Here is a 7,107-nt window from a genome sequence, read left to right on the forward strand (position 1 = left end):
GCCGCCCGCCCGCTAATCAGGGTGCAGATAGGTGCAGAACAGCCCATCATTTTCCAGGGGCTAAGTACATGTGGGTCAATGGTGAACCAGTTAGCAGGCAGAGCAGCCGGCCGGCAATTAGAGCCGCCCGCCCGCTAATCAAGGTGCAGTTAGGTGCAGAACAGCCCATCAGCTCCAGGGGCTAAGTACATGTGGGTCAATGGTTAACCAGTTAGCAGGCAGAGCAGCCGGCCGGCAATTAGAGCCGCCCGCCCGCCCGCTAATAAGGGTGCAGTTAGGTGCAGAACAGCCCATCAGCTTCCAGGGGCTAAGGACATGTGGGTAAATGGTGAACCAGTTAGCAGGCAGGGCAGCCGGCCGGCCGGTAATTAGAGCCGGCCGCCTGTCCGCCCGCTAATAAGGGTGCAGTATGGTGCAGAACAGCCCATCAGTTTCCAGGGGCTAAGTACATGTGGGTAAATGGTTAACCAGTTAGCAGGCAGGGCAGCCGGCCGGCCGGTAATTAGAGCCGTCCGCCTGTCCGCCCGCTAATAAGGGTGCAGTTAGGTGCAGAACAGCCCCTCTGTTTCCAGGGGCTAAGTACATGTGGGTCAATGGTTAACCAGTTAGCAGGCAATGCAGCCGGCCGGCAATTACAGCCGCCCGCCCGCTAATCAGGGTGCAGTTAGGTGCAGAACAGCCCATCAGCTTCCAGGGGCTAAGGACATGTGGGTAAATGGTTAACCAGTCAGCAGGCAGAGCAGCCGGCCGGCAATTAGAGCCGCCCGCCCGCTAATCAGGGTGCAGATAGGTGCAGAACAGCCCATCATTTTCCAGGGGCTAAGTACATGTGGGTAAATGGTTAACCAGTTAGCAGGCAGGGCAGCCGGCCGGCCGGTAATTAGAGCCGCCCGCCCGGTGATAAGGGTGCAGTTAGGTGCCGGCCAGCCCAGCAGCTCCAGGGGCTAAGTACATGTGGGTAAATGGTGAACCAGTTAGCAGGCAGGGCAGCCGGCCGGCCGGTAATTAGAGCCGCCCGCCCGGTGATAAGGGTGCAGTTAGGTGCCGGCCAGCCCAGCAGCTCCAGGGGCTAAGTACATGCGGGTAAATGGTTAACCAGTTAGCAGGCAGGGCAGCCGGCCGGCAATTAGAGCCGCCCGCCCGCTAATCAGGGTGCAGTTCGGTGCAGAACAGCCCATCAGCTCCAGGGGCTAAGTACATGTGGGTAAATGGTTAACCAGTTAGCAGGCAGGGCAGCCGGCCGGTAATTAGAGCCGACCTCCCGGCCATTACGGGTGCAGTTAGGTGCCGACCAGCCCAGCAGCTCCAGGGGCTAAGTACATGTGGGTAAATGATTAACCAGTTAGCAGGCAGGGCAGCCGGCCGGCCGGTAATTAGAGCCGACCTCCCGGCCATAGGGCTGCAGTTAGGTGCCGACCAGCCCAGCAGCTCCAGGGGCTAAGTACATGTGGGTAAATGATGAACCAGTTAGCAGGCAGGGCAGCCGGCCGCTAATTACAGCCGCCCGCCCGCTAGTAAGGGTGCAGTTAGGTGCAGGACAGCCCATCAGTTTCCAGGGGCTAAGTACATGTGGGTAAATGGTTAACCAGTTAGCAAGGCAGGGCAGCCGGCCGGCCGGTAATTAGAGCCGGCCGCCTGTCCGCCCGCTAGTAAGGGTGCAGTTAGGTGCAGAACAGCCCATCAGTTTCCAGGGGCTAAGTACATGTGGGTAAAAGGTTAACCAGTTAGCAGGCAGGGCAGCCGGCCGGTAATTACAGCCGCCCGCCCGCTAATAAGGGTGCAGTTAGGTGCAGAACAGCCCATCAGTTTCCAGGGGCTAAGTACATGTGGGTAAATGGTTAACCAGTTAGCAAGGCAGGGCAGCCGGCCGGCCGGTAATTAGAGCCGGCCGCCTGTCCGCCCGCCAGTAAGGGTGCAGTGAGTTGCAGAACAGCCCATCAGTTTCCAGGGGCTAAGTACATGTGGGTAAATGGTTAACCAGTTAGCAGGCAGCGCAGCCGGCCGGGAATTACAGCCGGCCGCCTGTCCGCCCGCTAATAAGGGTGCAGTTAGGTGCAGGACAGCCCATCAGTTTCCAGGGGCTAAGTACATGTGGGTAAATGGTTAACCAGTTAGCAGGCAGGGCAGCCGGCCGGCCGGTAATTAGAGCCGGCCGCCTGTCCGCCCACTAATAAGGGTGCAGTTAGGTGCAGAACAGCCCATCAGTTTCCAGGGGCTAAGTACATGTGGGTAAATGGTTAACCAGCTAGCAAGGCAGGGCAGCCGGCCGGCCGGTAATTGGAGCCGGCCGCCTGTCCGCCCGCTAATAAGGGTGCAGTTAGGTGCAGGACAGCCCATCAGCTTCCAGGGGCTAAGTACATGTGGGTAAATGGTTAACCAGTTAGCAGGCAGGGCAGCCGGCCGGTAATTACAGCCGCCCGCCCGCTAATAAGGGTGCAGTTAGGTGCAGAACAGCCCATCAGCTTCCAGGGGCTAAGGACATGTGGGTAAATGGTGAACCAGTTAGCAGGCAGGGCAGCCGGCCGGCCGGTAATTAGAGCCGGCCGCCTGTCCGCCCGCTAATAAGGGTGCAGTTAGGTGCAGAACAGCCCCTCAGTTTCCAGGGGCTAAGTACATGTGGGTCAATGGTTAACCAGTTAGCAGGCAGAGCAGCCGGCCGGCAATTACAGCCGCCCGCCCGCTAATCAGGGTGCAGTTAGGTGCAGAACAGCCCATCAGTATCCAGGGGCTAAGTACATGTGGGTAAAGGGTTTACCAGTTAGCAGGCAGGGCAGCCGGCCGGCCGGCAATTAGTGCCGACCTCCCGGCAACAAGGGTGCAGTTAGGTCGCCGACCAGCCCAGCAGCTCCATGGGGCTAAGTATATGTGAGTAAATGGTTGACCAGTTAAGCAGGCATGGCAGCCGGCCGGTAAGCGGAGCGTCCCGCCCCGTAATACGGGTGCAGTTAGCTGCAGAACACACCGGCAGGTCCAGGGACGAAGTAGTGGACGGGGAAACGGTTAACCAGTTAACAGGCAGGGCAGCCGTACGGGCAGTAGAGCCGCCCGCCCCGTAATACGGGTGCAGTTCGCGGCAGACCAGCCCCGCAGCTCAAAAGTCTAAGTGGAGAACGGGGAACCGGTTGACCGGTGAGCCGAAGCATGCCAGCAGGCAGGGAAGGTGCAAAAAGGGCCGATAAGACCGAACCGGCACGACTAACAGGCTGCCGGGGGCGGGTTCCCAGCAAACCAGGTGAGGGGGCGTGGCCGGAGGCCGCGCAGCAGAGCCGCCCGCCCGTGAGTACGGTTAGAGGCAGCAGCGGGCTTCCCCAGCAGGGCAGAAGCCGACGTGCAGGGAGCGAAATGGTTAACCAGCGAGCAGGCAGCATTCCGGCAGGGCTGGAGGGCGAAAAACGGCGTAAAATAACGGACCGGCAGGAGGAAATGGCTGCCGGGGGGCGGACCCAGAGCCCCCACGTGAGGGGGCGGTTCGGGAGGCAGAGCCGCGCATGCGCGGTTGGAAAACGCGTCACGTCGGAGCAGGGTGAAATCATTAACCAGTCGGCCGCTTCGACGTCGGCTGGCCGGGCCGAGGAGGGTCGGACCGGGGAAAGGTTCCCGGTTTCGTGTCCGTCGGGTGGTCCCGAGTGCGGCAGGAAAAAATCCGGAATCCTGGGAGCCTTTTTTAAAAAAGAACCGGTCCGGGATGGGGTCGGATTTGGAAGCGTTTGCGGGGCCTAGGCGCCTCTTCGTCGGCATGACTACCGGACGGTCACCCGCCGATCGGCATTTGCGATTTGTTGGCTGGGGAGGTTGGCGGGGTACCTGCAGAATAGTAGGAGGTGGCAAATCGAGAATCGGTCGACATCGCCAAGTGCCTTCTCGAGCCTCCAGGTCTGCAGGGACCGACCCAGGCTGCCCCCAAACCGACCGCGAGGCCGTGCCGGGCGGCCATTTTTGGCCATTTTCGGCATTTTTCGCGTCTTTCGGAAGGTCACGGAAAGCGGCGGCCTGAAGCCCGGGCGTGCCCGGGGAAGGCTCCCCTTCGCCCGCGGGACCGGATTTGCCCCGGAAACGTCCCGAAGCCGGCCGGGAAGGCGGTTTCGAGGGCGAAGCACCTCCGATTGCCTTCGCAAGGCCGGGGAAAGTGGCCCCTGGGCCCGGGAGAGCAAAATCCGTGCGAGGACGGAAGCCCATGAGGTCAGATCCGAGGCTCTTACCCGGCGCCCGGTGGGGGTATTCCCGCAAAGAGCAGCGAGTGCGCCCGGCGACGGGTCAAGTTGCAATTTCTGGCATGCCACTCCTGGAGCTGGTTCATGAGTTCCCCTCGGAAGTCCCGATGAGGAAAGGGCAAAATGGCGTTTTGCGGGCTTTGGGGCCTCTTCGTCGGTAGGACTACCGCCCGACCTTACGGTTGGAATTGTCGGCAGGGGAGGTTGGCGGGGTACCTGCAGAATAGTAGGAGGTGGCAAATCGAGAATCGGTCGACCTCGCCAAACGCCTTCTCGAGCCTCCAGGTCTGCAGGGACCGACCCAGGCTGCCGCCAAACCGACCGAGAGGCCCTGCCGGCGGCCATTTTTGGCCATTTTCGGCATTTTTCGCCTCTTTCGGCCGGGATGGAAAAGCGGCGGCCTGAAGCCCGGGCCTGCCCGGGGAAGCCTCCTAATCGCCCGGGGGACCGGATTTGCCCCGGTGAGAGCCCCCGAAACGTCCCGAAGCCGGCCGGGAAGGCGGCCAAGGGCGAAGCACCTCGCATTGCGTTGGCAGGCCGTGCAAAGTGGCCTCCGGGCCCGCGAGACAATGCAGGGTGCCCTCGGTGTGCCCCTGAGAAATGGTTAACCAAACGAAGGACAGTGCGCCTCGGATTGCATTGGCTGGCCGTGCAAAGGGGCCCCCGGGCCCGCGAGACGTTACAGATTGCCCTCGGTGTGCCCCTGAGAAATGGTTAACCAATTGGACTTAGTCTCTGGCGGAGAGGCAAAGTGTTTTCACGAGAAATGGTTAACCAATTGGACTTAGTCTCTGGCAGAGAGGCAAAGTGTTTTCACGAGAAATGGTTAACCAATTGGACTTAGTCTCTGAACGGCAGGCAAACTGTGCCCCTGAGAAATGGTTAACCAATTGGACTTAGTCTCTGGCAGAGAGGCAAAGTGTTTTCTCGAGAAATAATTAACCAATGAGGCCAATGGACCTCGGGTTGCATTGGCAGGCCGGGCAATGTGGCTCTTGGGCCCGCGAGAGCAAAATCCGTGCACAGACGGAAGTCCATGAGGTCAGATCCGAGGCCTTTACCCGGCACCCGGTGGGGGTATTCCCGCAGAGAGTAGCGAATCTGCCCGGCGACGGGTCAAGTTGCAATTTCTGGCATGCCACTCCTGGAGCTGGTTCATGAGTTCCCCTCGGAAGTCCCGATGAGGAAAGGGCAAAATGGCGTTTTGCGGGCTTTTAGGGCCTCCTGGACGGTAGGACTACCGCCCGACCTTACGGTTGGAATTGTTGGCAGGGGAGGTTGGCGGGGTACCTGCAGAATAGTAGGAGGTGGCAAATCGAGAATCGGTCGACATCGCCAAAAACCTTCTCGAGCCTCCAGGTCTGCAGGGACCGACCCAGGCTGCCGCCAAACCGACCGACAGGCCCTGCCGGCGGCCATTTTTGGCCATTTTCGGCATTTTTCGCCTCTTTCGGCCGGGATGGAAAAGCGGCGGCCTGAAGCCCGGGCCTGCCCGGGGAGGCCTCATAATCGCCCGGGGGACCGGATTTGCCCCGGTGAGAGCCCCCGAAACGTCCCGAAGCCGGCCGGGAAGGCGGCCAAGGGCGAAGGACCTCGGATTGCATTGGCAGGCCGTGCAAAGTGGCCTCCGGGCCCGCGAGACAATGCAGGGTGCCCTCGGTGTGCCCCTGAGAAATGGTTAACCAAACGAAGGACAGTGCGCCTCGGATTGCATTGGCAGGCCGTGCAAAGGGGCCCCCGGGCCCGCGAGACGTTACAGGTTGCCCTCGGTGTGCCCCTGAGAAATGGTTAACCAATTGGACTTAGTCTCTGGCAGAGAGACAAAGTGTTTTCACGAGAAATGGTTAACCAATTGGACTTAGTCTCTGGCAGAGAGGCAAAGTGTTTTCAAGAGAAATGGTTAACCAATTGGACTTCGTCTCTGGCAGAGAGGCAAAGTGTTTTCACGAGAAATGCTTAACCAATTGGACTTAGTCTCTGGCGGAGAGGCAAAGTGTTTTCAAGAGAAATGATTAACCAATTGGACTTAGTCTCTGGCGGAGAGACAAAGTGTTTTCAAGAGAAATGGTTAACCAATTGGACTTAGTCTCTGGCAGAGAGGCAAAGTGTTTTCAAGAGAAATGGTTAACCAATTGGACTTAGTCTCTGGCAGAGAGGCAAAGTGTTTTCCAGAGAAATGGTTAACCAATTGGACTTAGTCTCTGGCGGAGAGACAAAGTGTTTTCAAGAGAAATGGATAACCAATTGGACTTAGTCTCTGGCAGAGAGGCAAAGTGTTTTCACGAGAAATGGTTAACCAATTGGACTTAGTCTCTGGCAGAGAGGCAAAGTGTTTTCAAGAGAAATGGGTAACCAATTGGACTTAGTCTCTGGCGGAGAGACAAAGTGTTTTCAAGAGAAATGGTTAACCAATTGGACTTCGTCTCTGGCAGAGAGGCAAAGTGTTTTCAAGAGAAATGGTTAACCAATTGGACTTGGTCTCTGAACGGCAGGCAAATTGTGGCCTTGAGAAATGATTAACCAATTGGACTTAGTCTCTGGCGGAGAGGCAAAGTGTTTTCACGAGAAATGGTTAACCAATTGGACTTAGTCTCTGGCGGAGAGACAAAGTGTTTTCCAGAGAAATGGATAACCAATTGGACTTAGTCTCTGGCAGAGAGGCAAAGTGTTTTCACGAGAAATGGTTAACCAATTGGACTTAGTCTCTGGCAGAGAGGCAAAGTGTTTTCAAGAGAAATGGTTAACCAATTGGACTTAGTCTCTGGCGGAGAGACAAAGTGTTTTCCAGAGAAATGGATAACCAATTGGACTTAGTCTCTGGCAGAGAGGCAAAGTGTTTTCACGAGAAATGGTTAACCAATTGGACTTCGTCTCTGGCAGAGAGGCAAAGTGTTTT

The sequence above is a fragment of the Cetorhinus maximus genome, unplaced genomic scaffold (genome assembly GCF_964194155.1).
Source record: "Cetorhinus maximus unplaced genomic scaffold, sCetMax3.hap1.1 HAP1_SCAFFOLD_1198, whole genome shotgun sequence".
Taxonomy (NCBI): Eukaryota; Metazoa; Chordata; class Chondrichthyes; order Lamniformes; family Cetorhinidae; genus Cetorhinus; species Cetorhinus maximus.